We start from the raw sequence: 18,307 nt of genomic DNA, 5'->3' as shown, positions 1-18,307 counted from the left end.
TGACTCCAAATTATGCTTGCTCTACCAGACTACGTTACCTCTCAGAGTTCTTGGGAGTGGAATTTGCTCCAAGTCACGTTCCTTTTTCTTGAAAAGCCATTGATCATGTGTATCGTCCTCTACAGATGTTGTTTATATTTTCCTAAATCTAATGGCGTTATGCCCTATGCTAGAAGGGAAGGATCTATGCTCGGGAGAACAAATGGCTTGCTGTACTGTCTGGTAGCAGGCAATGTGAAAACTTCCTCACCTAGCTTGCTCCGTAGAACCAGTATGATTTGTGATGGTCACTGCCAGTTGTGTGCGGAAGCTGTCTTGCGGAGAGGTGTCCTGAGCATCTCTAGCTGAGACCACCAAACTCATACTGCCTGGTCTGATCACCACAGGATGTCAACCCAGTCTCAAGAAACAAAACCCTGAGTGTGTTAACCTACCTACATCGTCATGGCCCCAGTTTTAATGATGATTTAGTATGAACTCATGCCACAAAAATAAAATCAATAAGCAAATGGAAATACATAGGATCACCCCCTATGTCACCACATCTAATCCAATATTGATTTCAGCATCTGAAAGTCTCCATTAATTATCATGCACCAGTAGGCAAAATATCACATGCTGCAGACACGACTCTATTCAACGATCCCCAAACTTTGATCAAATTTAGTTTTAAAAAATGCATCCTTTCTGGAGACAGAACTAACCCATGCTTATTTCTCTTGCAATAAGCCCCAGCATGATGCAGATAACACAACACACAGTCACTTTAACGTGATTTTTTTCCTCCAAAGCCTAATGAACTTGGATTTTCTGTGTGTGAGTGATGCTGGGTTTTTGGTTTGGTTTTTCTGATTTGTTTTTTGGCCTGGTTGTTGTTGTTGTTTTGTATGTTCCTTTATATTTTTGTTCTGTTATGCAATCACCTGCTTTCAAGTCACAAGATTTCCAAGACTGAAAACCCTGGGTCTTTTCTCAGCTCGTTAAAAATTGGCAAATATTTCCCATTTCCTTGGGGCGGGGGGTTATTTTATTTTCTGCAAAGGCATTCCAAGTTTGCCAATAGGAAGAGTGTCTGTTAGTTGAAGTGCCTGGGCCAAATTCCTCTCTGGTGTAACCCCACCGGCTTCGACAGAGTTACACTGGGGTTGCATTTGGCCCCCTATTTCCTGTCTATTCCCCTGACGCTTTACCGCAATCTCCGAAGAGTAGCTCCTCTGGTTTGCTCGGAGGAAGTTGACTCTGAAGCTCTAATCGCCCCCATGTGATCGCTGTGCACCGATTAGGTGGTTTGTTCTGCCCAGCCCCAGGGCAGAGGATGGGAACCCAGCACTGGGAGCATGTGACAAAAACATATTTTTACTCCACCCTCTGGACTGGATTTCCGCCGAGCCAGACAGGGAGAGAGGGAGACAGATCAAAGCAACATCGGCTGCCGCCCTTCACAAGGTAAAGTGCAACTTCACCTTCTAATGATCCGTTCTGGGGGCTTTAAACAAGGGATCTGGTCGGAAAGGGACTGGGGGTGCCTATTTGCTAATCAGTAAGTTTCTTAAACTGAGAGTTTCCCTGCCCTGTTGCAATCACCAGCCCTGCCCTGAGGCTGCACTTGATATGGAAAGTGAAGGATGTTGCCAGCAGCCCAGGTAAGAATGATGACTGGACAGAGGAGGGAGAGAAATACCCGTTTTGTTTTGAGGGGTGGTGCTCAAAGCAGGTCAGCTTCCAGAAAGAAGGAGAGCTACATTCTGGATTAACCTGTAAAGCAGAGAGTCTAAACTGGGTCCAGAAATACAGCCCAGCTATTGCAGCTCTGCCTTGAAAGAATGTCCCTCAAAGTCCTATGCTAGTTTAATCAGCAGGAAAGAACAGTGGAAACTGGTGTATGCTCCCCTGACATTGAACGCCCTTCGAGCCGGCCTCGGAAATTATGTCACTCTTCAATGTTATGGCAGATACCCAGCCTGAGGCTGCAAAATGCCAATGTAAAGCGCGTTCATTAAATTTCACATGCGCTCCATGTCATTTGCATGGTTGGAGGCGCCCTTCTTTAGCTGAACTTTCAGAAGAGCGTGCCTTGGGGAACAGGGCAGTTTCCTCTGACTCTGAATTTCCAGGCTCCCCTGGGTTTAAGACATAGCCTTCCTTACCTATAAATTGAAGAATTGTCCACATACTGGATTGCCTGTCGATTTCAGCTGAAGCTGTGTGGGTAAATCTAGTGCAATCCCTGAAAATGTAAGGACCATTTGTGTGTGTGTGTGTGTGGTAATTTCATTTGCAATGCAGTATTAATAATAGATCTTCATGGAAGCCTATAAACCACTCCGAGAATCTAGAATATATCTAGAATCCATTCAAGATGTAATCCTGCCTACTTTTTGCCTCCACACTCCTGTTGACTTTAATAGAGCTACAAGGTGTAAATGGGGTCGAGGATCATGCCCCAAGGGGTTAATTTTCAGCATCATGTAAGCAGAATAAATGGGGCAACTCCCATTATTGTTAACAGAGAGGCTATCTAATCTGCCCCGTGTAGGGCTGACTCCTATACAACCACGGTGGCAGTAGGAAGTAACTTTGTTTTAAGACTCTCAATATCTTAGAAAGAACAGGAGTACTTGTGGCACCTTAGAGACTAACAAATTTATTTGAGCATAAGCTTTCGTGGGCTACAGCTCACTTCATCGGATGCATGCAGTGGAAAATACAGTAGGACGATTTTATATACACAGAGAATGTGAAACAATGGGTGTTACCTTACACACTGTAACCAGAGTGATCAGTTAAGGTGAGCTAACTGAGGAACAGTAGGGGCGGGAATAAACATGGGGAAATAGTTTTGCTTTGTGTAATGACACATCCACTCCCAGTCTTTATTCAAGCCTAAGCCCCTCTGCCATGTACATTGGCCAAACCAGACAGTCTCTACGTAAAAGAATAAATGGACACAAATCAGACGTCAAGAATTATAACATTCAAAAACCAGTCGGAGAACACTTCAGTCTCTCTGGTCACTCGATTACAGACCTAAAAGTCACAATATTACAATAAAAAAACTTCAAAAACAGACTTCAACCAGAGACTGCTGAATTGGAATTAATTTGCAAACTAAGGCTTGAATAAAGACTGGGAGTGGATGGGTCATTACACAAAGTAAAACTATTTCGCCATGTTTATTCCCCCCTCCCAACACTGTTCCTCAGACGTTCTTGTCAACTGCTAGAAATGGCCCACCTTGATTATCACTACAAAAGGTTTTTTTTCTCTCCTGCTGGTAATAGCTCACCTTACCTGATCACTCTCGTTACAGTGTATATGGTGTATGCATCCGATGAAGTGAGCTGTAGCTCACGAAAGCTTATGCTCAAATAAATTGGTTAGTCTCTAAGGTGCCACAAGTACTCCTTTTCTTTTTGCGAATACAGACTAACACAGCTGTTACTCTGAAACCAGTGTGTATGGTAACATCCATTGTTTCATGCTCTCTGTGTCCTACTGCATTTTTCACTGCATGCATCTAATGAAATGGGGGAGGGATAGCTCATGGGTTTGAGCATTGGTCTGCTAACCTGAAGGTTGGGAGTTCAATCCTTGAGGGGGCCTTTTAGAGATATGGGGCAAAAATTGGGGATTGGTCCTGCTTTGAGCAGGAGGTTAGACTAGATGACTTCCTGAGGTCCCTTCCAACCCTGATATTCTAAGTGGGCTGTAGCCCACAAAAGCTCATGCTCAAATAAATTTGTTAGTCTCGAAGGTGCCACAAGTACTCCTGTTCTTTTTGCGGATACAGACTAACACAGCTGCTACTCTGAAACCTGACAATATCTTAGGTTTTATCATTTCAAACAAAACCTACTCCTGGCCCTTGTGTAGGGGGAGGTTAGTTTCATTTTTGGAGATCAAAAATTGTTGAATTTAATGGATCCTGGCAGGTGCGGGGTGCCCACAATCCTCCTGTCTTCCATGGCAATTGAGGACACTTACAAGGCACTTCGCACCATGCCAGACGGGGCCCTTCCTTTACTTTCTATCTGTCTTTTGCTACTGAGTCTTTAAATGGAGAACCATTCCCAACCATCCAGCTAGGGAACAATGATGTTGCTTCCAAGCACTGATATTTTTATTGACCCTGTGGCTCTTAAATACAGTATGCCGCCGAGTGCTAATGCATTGCAAATATTAACACATTCCTAAAGGGGAGGGTGTGGATGTGGGAGAGGAGGGTGTGTGAGAGAGTAGATGTCATTAAAAATAGTTTTGAGTACGTATTTATGACGTCCACTTGACACCCTGCCAGTGTCCTGTGATTTCCAGAGAGCAATTCTTCTACCTCAAAAGTCTTTAAAAGAACAACGAAGGTCTGAAGCCACTTTGCCTGTGCCGTGTCTTCCTCCTTCACTTTCTATCACCCCCTCAGTTATTCTCCCCCCACCCCCGTTTATAATTTTATAAATTCATGTACGGTTAAGAAGAGCTATTACCTGGAAATTATGTTCCGTGAACCTTGTTCATTATATACTTTTTAAAACAACTCTTTACATTATTCTCCCCAAATTATAAAAGGCCCCTCTCCTCGGCAAGGCTTATGAAAACAAAACAATTGTGGCGTTTTCAGGCCTTCCTATTTTAAAGCTGTGCTGAGCCAAAAAGGTACACTTACAGCTCAGATTTCAAACCACCAGCTTCTGGAATAAAATGTCAAAACATGGAGTTATTCCAGAAGAGCTAGTTCACTTTAAATGTATACCCGTCCTTATTCTGGAATAACTTTCATGTATGAACAAGCCCATGTGTTTGAGTTTTAAACCCTGTATAGCTGATTTTATCATGGAAATGTTAACAGACACTACAGTATATGTTCAGCTATTACCATATAACAACACTATGACGTTCTAGAGTTTTAATAATTCAAAACACTGCACTTTTACAGTAATGCTGCTTACTCTTCTTTCTTTCTTTTTTTTTTTTAAATTAATCATTAGGTACAATAAACATTCGTTTCTTCTCTTAGGGGAGACATGTTGGAAAAGCTTTTGTTTCACTCAAACCAACTTTAAGTCACTGATATTAGGCTTTCCTTGATTACACCTGCTTCTTCCAGAAACCGTTGGACTGTCTCGCAAAGAGGTTTCATTTCCAGAATTGTTGACCTCCCACATTGAAGTTAATGGGAGCTCAGCACTTCCGAGAATCGGGCACCTATTATCTTATCATTGTGCGAGTCTAATCTTAATGCACGTATTCCAGAAGACTTGAGTACATATCTGAATTAGTTACTGTATGTTAGATCAAAGACGAGCATGTGAGTAGCACACAGACAGCTGATGAGTTGAAGTATTTATCTTAACACGTGTGTATTGATTTCCTTAACATAATTGGAGGTTAGAAATTAAGCATTCTTTAGACGCTATATCGCTGCATCTTCCAAAGCCCAAATGTAGGATGTAATGTGTGTCAAAGACAAAAATGAAGGCTGTAAAAAAATTGCCATGTGGGACGCTTAACAAGTCTGAGGGATTCCTCCCTTTAGTGTAGACAACTCTTTCTGCAGGCTCAGCTTCATAGGTCTTTATTTCTGATACAAATAATTTTCAGTAATTTAAGCAAGAGGACACCAAAATTGTGTGAAACAGAAGTAAGTTGGGGCCTAACATGAGTGATGCCTCCTGAAAGGAAATACATTTGAGAAGTGCACTAACCATGAGAATTTCTGGCCAAAATATCTCATGCATCTAAGATCCAATGCTCATTTCCTTAAAGGGACATTGTCAGGTTAAAAAAAAAAAATTTAAATTATACCCGTGCTGCTAATAATACTTTAGGATGCAAATTCAGGATAGAATTTAAGCACATGCTTAACTTTAAGCACATGCTTATGTGCTGTCCTGGATAGGAATGCTTTCCTGAATCAGGACCTAAGTTATTAAAGGGAGTGATTTTTTTAAATCAAATTCACTGTCCACTACTTTAAAATATTAGAATTTACTTCTTTCATTTCTCTCAACTGAGACAACAGGGGGAAAGCGGCGAGGCAATTTCACGCATCCCAGCCCCTATTGTCCGTTCCCTTTTGTTGTGGAGCTTAGGGTTGCCAATGCTGCAGGGAAGCGATTGAACGCAAACACAAACTGGTTTAATGGAAATGATTTAAAAACCGATACATTAAAAATCACAGGGTTGGAAGGGACCTCAGGAGGTCATCTAGTCCAACCCCCTGCTCAAAGCAGGACCGATCCCCAATTTTTGCCCCAGATCTGCATTTAGCAGGCCAATGCTCAAACCATGGAGCTATCCCTCCCTCCCGCTATGAAAATCAGTACGAATGGAAATATTTTCTTTTTAAAAAGAAGCTTAATTCATTTGTACCCTTTTGATCAGGGCTATGGTTTTCTATAGCTGAAGATTTTCTTTTCTAGCCGTAAATAGCTTTTCAGTAAACACAGTCACTGTTGGCCTCAACTTGGGCAAACCTCCGTCTATCCAAGATATGTGTATGGCCCCCGTTATTGTAGCATCTGAGTGCCTTGCCGTCTTTAACATATTCACCCTCACAACACCCCTGTGAGGTCGGAAAGGGTTGTTCCTCCTTTACAGATGGGGAATTAGAGCACAGAGGGTATGTTTACTCAGCCCGCGGCAGTCCCAGCTGGGTCAGCAGACTCAGGCTCACAGGGCTGGCGCTAAAACTAGCCGTGTAGACAGCACTTTGAAGCTGTGCTTTGGGCTCTGAAGCCACTTCCCTCCCCAAGCTTCAGAGACCCCTGAGCTCCAGTCCGAGCTGCAGCATCTATTTTTAGTGCCTCAGCACGAGCCTGAGTCTGTTGGCCCGGCTGCCTCTGAGAAGGGGGGGCTGACACAACCTGCGCACCCCTGTACTGTCGGTGCTTGAAATAAATTCACATGTTAAAGCAGGTTAGCCTATTGTTATTTCACATGCCGCCTTCGGGGCCGATCCGAGGCTAGTGTAAATCTCTCACAGTGCCGGGTAGCAAAGACATTGCTCTAGTGAAAATCAAATCCACAAGCTATGATGCACCAGTGGGAGCAGAGGCTCCTTGAGCCCCCACTGAGAGTTTTCATCTCACCCCACCCTGCAGATTCCCCCAGGACACAGTTATGTCGTGGTGGGGGCAGAACTCGTCCTCAAAAGGATTACACGGTCTTGCTTGCAGAGCTAGAAGGCATCACAACCAGCGGACCAACATTCTGTGACAAGGAATGTGTCCTTTCCTCGAGCTGGTTGAAGTAGCAAGAGGAAAGAAGCAAACAAAATGTATCTTATTAAACTCTGGTGGCTTAATCACAGCTGCCCAGGTCTTCCTCTTAGACTCACAGAATATCAGGGTTGGAAGGGACCTCAGGAGGTCATCTACTCCAACCCCCTGCTCAAAGCAGGACCAGTCCCCAATTTTTGCCCCAGATCCCTAAATGGCCTCCTCAAGGATTGAACTCACAACCCTGGGTTTAAGCAGGCCAATGCTCAAACCACTGTGCTATCCCCCCCTCCCGTGTTTGCTCCACTCTTTAGGGTCTTTGCCCCAAGAATAGATGTTTTCTTGTCTGTGTGCAGGGTACAAGGCTCAGATATGAGTGGTAAGGTTGCATGCACATGGTCTGGCAACAAACTTCCTCTAATTTCACTAAGTGCCCTCTGATCTTGTGTCATGGGGCATACATCCTGGAGGTGGATTAATCCCTTCTAACCCCTTCGCTCTGGCCACAGTCTGTATCACAAATGTCTGAAAAGGGGAAAAGCCAACTGAATTCTTACTTTGTTTCCTCATAGGGATCATGAAGTGTAAAACTGATCCTTCATGACACCCAGATCCAGGTTCTTCACTCTAGTGTCTTCCACAGATGGAATCAGTCTGTTCTCTCCTCTCCCAGCTAGTATGTGAGGCTTCCAAATACAGCATGATCAGCTTTGAGGCCTGAATCTCCTCTCACTTACACCTGATTTACACCAGTTTAACTCCATTGACTTCAGTGGATTTTCCTGATTTTCACCTGTGCACACTGGAGGAGAATCCGGCCCTTTCCCCTGTCGCATTAGGGGATTTTGGAACATTGTTAGTGTTAAGAGTCAGCTCCTTGGGGAACCATAGCTTCACTCCTAATTCATCAGTTCTGTTTTTATGGTGGTGAACATAAACCTTCTGAATTTGAACCCAGTGTAAACCAATGCAGTGATAACTGCCTAGGTCTGCAGACAACCTGAAACGATTGCTCCAATGTGTGAGCTGCCTCATATATCTCAGCAGAGCATTAAATCTGAGAACTAAACCTGACCATTTAAATGTTAATATAGTTAACTATGACCCTGCTGGGTCACTTCAGCAGAAATATCCAGCTAATGTCCTTTCCCTACAATCCCAAGCTACCTCGCACATCTGCAAGTGCTGGAGGAACCAACTAGGGGCCGTGCTCCTCTTGACCTGATGCTCACAAACAGGGAAGAATTGGTAGGGGAAGTATAAATGGGTGGCAACCTGGGCAGCAGTGACCATGAGATGGTTGAGTTCAGGATCCTGACAAAAGGAAGAAAGGAGAGCAGCAGAATACGGACCCCGGACTACAGAAAAACAGACTTTGACTCCCTCGGGGAACTGATGGCCAGGATCCCCTGGGAGTCTAATATGAGGGGGAAAGGAGTCCAGGAGAGCTGTATTTTAAAGAAGCCTTATTGAGGGCACAGGAACAAACCATCCCGATGTGCAGAAAGAATAGCAAATATGGCAGGCGACCAGCTTGGCTTAACAGAGAAATCTTTGGTGAGCTTAAACACAAAAAGGAAGCTTACAAGAAGTGGAAACTTGGACAGGTGACTAGGGAGGAGTATAAATATATTGCTCAGGCATGCAGGAGTGAAATCAGGAAGGCCAAATCACACCTGGAGTTGCAGCTAGCAAGGGATGTGAAGGGTTACAAGAAGGTTTTCTACAGGTATGTTAGCAACAAGAAGAAGGTCAGGGAAAGTGTGGGACCATTACTGAATGGGGGAGGCAACCTAGTGACAGAGGATGTGGAAAAAGCTGATGTACTCAATGCCTTTTTTGCCTCAGTCTTCACAGACAAGGTCAGTTCCCAGACTGCTGCACTGGGCAGCACAGTATGGGGAGGCGGTGAGCAGCCCTCAGAGGTGAAAGAACAGGTTAAGGACTGTTTAGAAAAGCTGGACATGCGCAAGTCCATGGGGCTGGACGCAATGCATCCAAGGGTGCTGAGGGAGTTGGGTGATGTGATTGCAGAGCCATTGGCCGTTATCTTTGAAAACTTGTGGATTGTGGGAGGTCCTGGACAATTGGAAAAAGGAAAATATAGTGCCCATCTTTAAAAAAGGGAAGAAGGAGAATCCAGGGAACTACTGACTGGTCAACCTCACCTCAGTCCCTGGAAAAAATCATGGAGCACGTCCTCAAGGAATCCATTTTGAAGCACTTGGAGGAGAAGAAGGTGATCAGGAACAGTCAGCATGGATTCACCAAGGGCAAGTCATGCCTTACCAACCTGATTGCCTTCTATGATGAGATAACTGGCTCTGTGCATATGGGGAAAGTGGTGGACGTGATACATCTTGATGTTAGCAAAGCTTTTGATACGGTCTTCCACAGTATTCTTGCCAGCAAGTTAAAAAAGTATGGATTGGATAGAAAGCTGGCTAGATCGTTGGGCTCAACGGGTAGTGATCAACGGCTTGATTTCTAGTTGGCAACCAGTATCAAGCGGAGTGCCCCAGGGGTCGGTCCTGGGGCCGGTTTTGTTCAACTTCTTTGTTAATGATCTGGATGATGGGATAGATTGCACCCTCAGCAAGTTCGCAGATGACACTAAGCTGTGGGGAGAGGATAGGGATAGGGTCCAGAGTGACCTAGACAAATTGGAGGATTGTGCCAAATGAAATCTGATGAGGTTCAACAAGGACAAATGCAGAGTCCTGCTCTTAGGAAGGAAGAATCCCATGCACCGCTATAGCCTGGGGACCGACAGGCTAAGCAGCAGTTCTGCAGAAAAGGACCTGGGGATTACAGTGGACAAAAAGCTGGATATGAGTCAGCAATGTGCCCTTGTTGCCAAGAAGGCTAATGGCATTTTGGGCTGGATAAGTAGGAGCACTGCCAGCAGATCGAGAGACATGATCATTCCCCTCTATTCGGCATTGATGAGGCCACATCTGGAGTACTGCGTCCAGTTTTGGGCCTCCCACTGCAGAAAGGATGTGGACAAATTGGAGAGAGTCCAGCGGAAGGCAATGAAAATAATTAGGGGGCACATGACTTACGAGGAGAGGCTGAGGGAGCTGGGCTTTTTTAGTCTTCAGAAGAGAAGAGTGATGGGGGGGATTTGATAGCAGTCTTCAAGTACCTGAAGGGGGGTTCCAAAGAGGATGGAGCTAGGCTGTTCTCAGTGATGGCAGATGACAGAACAAGGAGTAACGGTCTCAAGTTGTAGTGAGGGAGGTCTAGGTTGGATATTAGGGGAAACTATTTCAGTAGGAGGGTGGTGAAGCACTGGAATGGGTTACCTAGGGAGGTGGTGGAATCTCCATCTTTAGAGGTTTTTAAGGCCCGGCTTGACAAAGCCCTGGCTGGGATGATTTAGATGGGGTTGGTCCTGCTTTAAGCAGGGGGTTGCACTAGATGACTTCCTGAGGTCTCTTCCAACCTTAATCTTCTATGATTCTTAGTTATTAAAAATCCCAAGGGCTTCCTCCTTAGCTCTTGAAACATCTAGCTTCCCCCATGACAATTTCTACAGTGCACAGTTATCATTAGAAAAACCTGCAGCATGTTGAAATCCTGAAAATGTGGACCCAGCACAAATGGAATTAATAGCAAAAGAAATAACACTGGGACTACCATAATGAACATGTTATCAATTGTCATAGCTCATTTAAATGCAAACGAGTTGAATTAAGCTGCCACAGAGTTTCCAGTTTATGATATCACAGAGCCACTGTGGTTGTACCGTAGACTATTTGAGTAGAAGTAGGATTGATGGGATGAAATTAAGACATTATGGCTGAATATCTGGGAATGCTTCTGCCAGTGAGATGTCTGAGGCTGTGGAATAGTCTCTGAAGGCCAAATGACTCCTTGGCCTAATGGCTGCTTGGCTCTCTGGCGCAATCGATTTGTAAAGCATTGGGAATGTGCAGGAGGAATCACTCCTGCACTGGCAGTAGGGAAAAGTTCTGGGTTAATTACTAATAGGTCCCATCTCTGACTTCTGTGATTCTATGAAATGCTTTTACTCTAGACTCCACACAATAGCATTTCATGCCCAAGACTTGTTGGACTAAATTCATCCCTGGTGTAACTCCACTAAGTCAGTATCGTTAAAATCTGTGATGAATTTCCTGTTGATTCTCAGCCATGTCTCCTGGAATGTGGCTGGCATTCATGCATTGTTCCCACAGGCCAATTTAAGCCAAGCCATTCAATTCATTATGTTCCTATCCATTACGGCTTAGCTGTAATAGGAATATTTAAGTCATTAAACACCTGTGCATGCTGTATGCTTGAACACATGTCAGATAGGAAAGGAATTGACTTGTGTTTGTTTAGCTACTGTTTACTTTGCACGTTTCCATTAATTTGTATTGGTTTACAGTGCAGCTGGCTTCGCTAGGTATTAAACATCTGCACAGAGGCAGGTACAATAGCGTCTTGTTTCTGTATATTTTCATGCATTTGATTTAACCCATTCAAACAGTACCAGAAAACAAAAGCAAGTGTACCTCTTTTCTAAAAAAAAACGAGGAGTCCTTGTGGCACCTTAGAGACTAACAAATTTATTTGGGCATGAGCTTTCGTGGGCTAGAACCCACTTCATTCTAGCCCACGAAAGCTTATGCCCAAATAAATTTGTTAGTCTCTGAGGTGCCACAAGGACTCCTCGGGTTTTTTTGCTGATACAGACTAACACGGTGACCCCTGAAACCTTTTTACTAATGTAATTCCCGAGACAGTACATCAGATTTACACTGTTTATAACAGAGATCAAAATTTAACTCCCCTGAGGCATGGTCAAGCTCGGTTTCTCAAGGAAAAAGTCCTGTCCTCCTGACATAGGGCCAGATTCTACTATCCTTTCTCACACCTTTACTCCGGGGTTGCTCCCACGGATTTCAGTGGGACTGCTACCTCTGGAGTAAGCCACTACTCAACATGAGGAAAGGGATGGGACTCTGCCCCTTGATTCTCAAACTGAAAAACATTGTAAGTGTATTCCTAAGGGTCAGATTGTTCTCCCATTGAGTAGCATCTGACTCCTGTTGAAGCCGGTGGAACTTCGGGTGAGTAGAATCTGGTCCTAGTTAAAGACACACCAAAAGCAGAGTAAGAACATCTGAATCTTGCTCATACTCGTTTAAAAAATGGTATGTGAATAATAAATACATGGCATAGCATCACTGCATCAATCAGCAGCAATGCTCCTGTGATTTTAGCATTATTGTCATATAAGTATTCCTAAAACCGGCGGGCTTGTATTTTCGCATCAGTCAGTTGCTCTGATATCGAGCTGATTAGAACATCACTGAGAGCTCACAGGTAGAAGTACGGGGCTGCAAGCTGGTCTACCCTCGCTGCGTGTTGTAGTACGGGAGGGAGACAGCAGCCAGGCACAGCTTTGAGTCCATCCACCTCATCCCCAGTGCACCAGCCAGCACAGCCATGCCTACACGGAGACGGAAGGAAGCTGCACCAGGTAGAGGCCTGTCATGCATAGTTTAGGGGGGAGGGATAGCTCAGTGGTTTGAGCATTGGCCTGCTAAACCCAGGGTTGTGAGTTCAATCCTTGAGGGGGCCATTTAGGGATCTGGGGCAAAAATTGGGGATTGGCCCTGCTTTGAGCAGGGGGTTGGACTAGATGACCTCCTGAGGTCCCTTCCAACCCTGATATTCTATGTACTTCTCCTATGAAGCAAGGGAGAATCATGACTGAGCCAGAGTTTGGGTCCTAGTCCCCCCTTGGGGCAGTGCAACAATGCACAACTTTTCCTTCAAAGCTAGCGGTAAAGCTACAATGTAGCCCCTTAAAGAGAGTAGCAGGATTTTACAACGGTTGGGATTTAAAGGAGGAGGAAGGAGACTAAGAATAATCTCACTAGTTTCCAATCTAGGCTGTGTCTATCTAGTATGGGATAACATGATTTTGGCAATTAATTGATCTTTAAATATTCATGGTAAATAGGCCCAATGGCCTGTGATGGGATGTTAGATGGGATCTGAGTTACTACAGAGAATTCTTTCCTGGGTATCTGGCTGGTGAATCTTGCCCACATGCTCAGGGTTCGGCTGATCGCCATATTTGGGGTCAGGAAGGAATTTTCCTCCAGGGCAGATTGGAAGAGGTCCTGGAGGTTTTTCGCCTTCCTCTGTAGCATGGGGCACGGGACACTTGCTGGAGGATTCTCTGCTCCTTGAAGTCTTTAAACCACGATTTGAGGACTTCAATAGCTCAGACATAGGTGAGAGGTTTTTCGCAGGAGTGGGTGGGTGAGATTCTGTGGCCTGCATTTTGCAGGAGGTCAGACTAGATGATCATAATGGTCCCTTCTGACCTTAATATCTATGAATCTATGAATCTATACCCATTATCCATCTTAATGTCCACTGTCAATCATACACACTGCTGTCAAATCTGGAACACATGCCTTTACAAATTACAGCCTACGCTGTGAGTGTTAGCGGATTGTCAGTTCCCAGTAGGAACTGCTAAACAAAGCTTCCTTTTCTAATTTCCAGGGGCTGTCAATTTCTAACCCTCATTAATGTCCTGGTGATCTTTGCTCCAGCAATTGATCAAAGACTAATGAGACCTTTTTCCTTAGCCTAAAGTTATAACTGTGATAAGGTTTGCCTTAAACTCTATCCAAAATGAGAATTGGACCATTAAATAAAAGTTGCAAATAGCAATACATAAAACCATAGGATGCCTGGTGTATATCCAGTTTGCAGGTAGAGCTGTTTGAACTTGTTTTCTCCCAGTGCCCTGTGTACTGAATGTCATTGCAATGTTCTGAAGGGATGCAAAGTGCAAATGATAGGAGCGCTGTAGAAAACTGCAAACGGGTGAAGGGGAAAAATGGGATTATAGACCTGAGAAATCTTGTGACCGTTCCAAAGAGCGAACAAGAGCCAGTGAACTTGCCTTTGACGTGAGTGGAGGCTTCCTCGGGGTTGGCAGGCAGGGCTTTCTGCCTGCCGTGTTTGGATACAGTGTAATCTCTTCACCCTGCAGTGAATTGGATCCTTTGTGTTAGTTTTGCTTGCCTTCTTTCAGCTCAGAGAAGGGCATGAGCTGCAAAACTCAGATCTCAATTTCAGCACCACCGGGACCTCTTGCTTCTCCCTGGCCACTTGCAGGGATTTGCCACGGTTCTGAGTGCATAGGCCATTAGGGAGTCTTGCACTCTGATGGCCTGGTGAGGAAACACAGATTTACAGCACCAGGTTCACAGCTGGTATAAATCAGCAGAGCTCTGTCCAAATCCATGGAATTGCACTGATTTACACCAGCTGAAGATCTGGCCCATAATATCAAAAAGAGTAGCTGAGGATACACTGAGATTTTTGAATTAACATTGGCGACTTGATTTTCAGAAAGTCAAGTCTGGGAAAACGTGTATGATAGAGTTGAGCAAATAATTGATTTTTCAGTTCAGGGACCAAATCAAAACATCTTTAAAAAAAATAAATTTGTTCAGTTCGAACCAAAAGTGAATTATTTTGGTTTTTCTCACCAGAACGGAAAAACTGGGGGGGAAATTGTTTGTGGTTGAACAAAATGTTTTGTTTGACCCTGTGACAGGGTGTACCAGGGCCTTTGAGGCGCCCTGCTGGAGGCCCTGTAGTCCTACCACATCCTGCCCCAGAAAAGGAGCAGTGAAAGTGAGTCCTCCAGGCCTGCCTAGAAAGGCTGCAGGGAAGCAGCCAATCAGAGCCCATCAGGCTCTATTAAGAGATGCTGCAGGGGCTGAGCAGGTCAGTTGCTGGCTGGGACCAGAAGGGGGAAGAAGGACTGGAAGGCCGTGAAACTCCACAGGTAACGAGATCTGGGAGAGACCCTGCTCAAGCATGGACCAGAGAACCCTGAGGTAAGGGTGAAGAGCAAGGGGGTCCATGGGAAGTTGCCCAGGGAATAGCAGCAGCAACTATTAAAGGGAGCAGCATGTGGCGGCTATTCGTAGGTTCTGTGGGTTGGGACCCAGAGTAGTGGGTGGGTCCCAGTCCCAACCCTGGAAAAGTGGCCAAAGCCCCAAGAAGGGGACAAGTTTAATTTAGAAGCCCAAGCACAGGGCTAGAATTTAAAGGCAAAGAAAGCCCTGGGTCACTGCTCTGTACCCGGGCAGGGACAGACTTAAAGCTAGCCCAGAAAGGACTGAGAACTGAGCCCGGAGACAGGGTTGCAGACATTACCAAGGGCATAGGGAGAGGCCCTGTTGGACCTCTTATCCCGGAAGGGGTTTGTGAGGTCATACACATTGACTGGGTGTGACTTGGCCAGTGGGCTGAGCCACTCAAGACCCAGCTGACGAGGGCACCAGCTGATAGGGGACACCCCAAGAAAGAGCAGGTTTGAACCCACCCAAAAGGGGGCGCTCACGAGAGGTGAGTGGTCCCTATCACACACCCACAACTATTTTTTCCCTGATTTTTTCATTTTGGGTTATTTTCAAGTATTTCTCTCTTATTTATTGAGAGTTCCGCTAAATTCACTGTTTCAAAATGGAAAAGTTGAAACATTCCATTTGGAACTGGCCAAACCGAATCCTTGCAACTTCTTGAATTTTTTCAGGGTTTGTTTTTTTTTTAGCCAAAACTATTCACCGAATTTGACCTGAATTTGCCACTTATATTCTGAAAAACTTCACCCAGCTGTAGTGCAAAATGCATGTATACTTATTACTAAGCAGGGGTTCAAGGGTGGATGTGGAGGTGGTGGAATACAGCTAAAAGCAAAGAGGGGCTCCCCCTTTTCTGCCTGGCTTGAGTTAGCAGCACTCTCACATACCACCTCATCCTTCATTGCTGTCACGATGAGCGCTCTCATTCCTATTTCATTCCTGTTGAACTATCTCTAAGGCTGCTTAAGTGACTACGCTGAGGACGTGGAGAACTGAAATCTCCACTGCAATGCATGAGCTTTGCTGGGAGTATGAAGGCGAAGTCAGCTTCATTTAAGCAGCCTCAGTGGTATCTGCTACTTTTTCCACTTGCAAGTCAGGTAATTGCCTCGATAGCCAGCCAGTGATGGCCTGACTTGTGTGCACAAGTGTCTGATATCTGTGCACTGCTGTGGGAGTCTTGGGTGTAAAATAGGCATGCAGCTGCACATCTTGCTTTGTGTGCAGCCTTGGGCTCCCGTTCTTCTGAAAATCAAGCTGTCAGTTTAGTTCGAGAAGCCTGTTGGTTCTTGGGCTTGGTCTACATGGAAAACTTACACCGCCATACCTATGTCTGTCCGGCGTGAAACAATCCACACCCCTGCCCGACATAGCTATTAGCTGAGACGGCAAAAAAAAAAAGCCTTATATAAACTGATCTTACAGTAATGCTGTCATTCTGAAGCCTTTGGGGCCAGATCTTCAGCTGGTGTAAACCAGCTTATCCTTTCATGACCCTACATTGATTTACATGAGATGGAGATTAATTCCCTTTGGCTCATCCATGGTCACCAGATAAGTAAAACATCTGCTGACTCAAGTTAATAAGTTTTGTGCATTTTATTCGGAAATATGTAAGAGAGGGAATGGGGAAATCAGCTGATGGTCATATTGATTTCATTTTCTTAAAATAGAAGGTTTGTCTGTGGCTTTCATGCTGATGAATGCTCTTGTGTAAAGCTGCAAAATTCCGTGAACAAACATTAAAAATATCAACTTCAGCTAGTACGCGCTATTCACTGTCAGGCAATAGCTTTCCCATTGGATTTCCGAGAAAGCTGCCGCAACTTTTAAATATGAACCTAACTTACCAGAACTGTATCAAGGAAGATTTTATTTTTTGGCTCCAGAATTCTAGTTCAAATGTCATTTTCATGTGATGCTGCCCTGTCTGACCTCTCTGCAGGCACATTGCTGACAAAAATAACATTGCTTATGAAAACCGCAATATTGAGGCCCCGCTAATAAGAAGTGTAGAACCAGTGCAGACTGTTAGACCAACTCTGCTGCTGTCTCAGTTCAGCAGACCACCTGAGCATGTAGGTTTTTTCCATTGAGTGTCGATTTTCCAATCAACATCGATTCTAGTGAGTCTACTCCAGTTCTTAAAGTTAAGCCTTGTGCTTACGTTCTTGGCTCAACTGGGGTCCCTTTGAAGTCAATGAGAGTTTTATTGATTTCAGTGGAATGAAAATTGGGCAAATGCTGAATGCTTAGTGTTTGGCTCTTGGGCTTAGTGGTAGCTTCCTTCATAAGCAATCCCATTGATTTCCATGGTAGAAGGCGCCACTCGGTAAGAGGAGGTGGCAGAATCTGACCCTATGATATTGAGACATGTTCACAGTCATTTTCAGACGAGGCTCCGCGTTGTAAAATAAGGAGTGATCCTCTTCCTGCTGAAGTTAGAAGGGAGCATTGCCATTTACTTGAATAGCAACAAAAGTAAGACCAGGATGTCAAACTTTTCATCACTGTTGTGCAAGCAGTTGGTCATAGATGCCAATTTCAAGCAAAAACATTGCATTCTACTTGATCTCTTGCCCAGTGGGACCAAAAGTTGTGACTGTCTTGTCAACAAAATATTTCCTTCCTTGTATGAGCAGCATATGTGCTGTTGTGTTTGTGAAGGGCCTGGAAACCTCAAACAGGCATGTAGATACTCAGTACAGTATGAATAGTTAGAATGTTTTTGTTTTTTTGTCTTCTCATTAATGAATTCAGAACAGAACAGGAGCAAACCAATGCTTGAGAGGTCCTGGGATAATTGCAGCAAAAGCCCTTAGACAGGATCTTGATGTGATGCTAATTGTCATCTATTGACCTGCCGTTTGGATTTATTGGTGCAAAGCCACTCTCAAATCTGCTTACATAATTTGCTGATAAACTCATTGCTCACTTCTGCCAGTTAACTAATTGTTCTTATTGGGCTCGCAATGTAGCTGGACAAGGTAGAAATAGATTTATGGCTTCAAAGGAAAGGCATGTGCTCACCTCAGATATTGACTTCTCCTGAAAACACCATTTCTACACAAAATTCATTTGAATTTGGATTCAGCTCACCTAAAGTCCTTTTCAGGCCCAAATCCGGTTGTTGTTCTTCTATCTGTTGCCCAAAGTGAATTGCTAGACTGAATTACT

At 44.5% G+C, this 18,307-nt stretch overlaps 1 protein-coding gene across 9 annotated transcripts in view; it reads left to right on the top strand.

The window, feature by feature from the left end:
- Nucleotides 1-1,195: 1,195 nt before the first annotated feature.
- The window catches only part of MLPH (melanophilin), an 83,650-nt gene continuing 66,538 nt past the window's right edge, over nt 1,196-18,307 (top strand). For 6 of the 9 annotated variants that reach the window (XM_043525316.1, XM_037912687.2, XM_037912685.2 and 3 more), the window contains exon 1: nt 1,196-1,446. The gene's annotated coding sequence lies outside the window, so the exon portion shown is untranslated. Of the gene's footprint in view, nt 1,447-1,619; nt 1,644-14,990; nt 15,101-18,307 lie in introns of those variants that run through there. The other 3 variants (XM_043525317.1, XM_043525315.1, XM_043525314.1) reach the window with 3 other exon arrangements.

This window comes from Chelonia mydas, chromosome 11, assembly GCF_015237465.2.
Source record: "Chelonia mydas isolate rCheMyd1 chromosome 11, rCheMyd1.pri.v2, whole genome shotgun sequence".
Classification (NCBI taxonomy): Eukaryota; Metazoa; Chordata; order Testudines; family Cheloniidae; genus Chelonia; species Chelonia mydas.
This window is presented reverse-complemented; position numbering and strand designations above follow the sequence as displayed.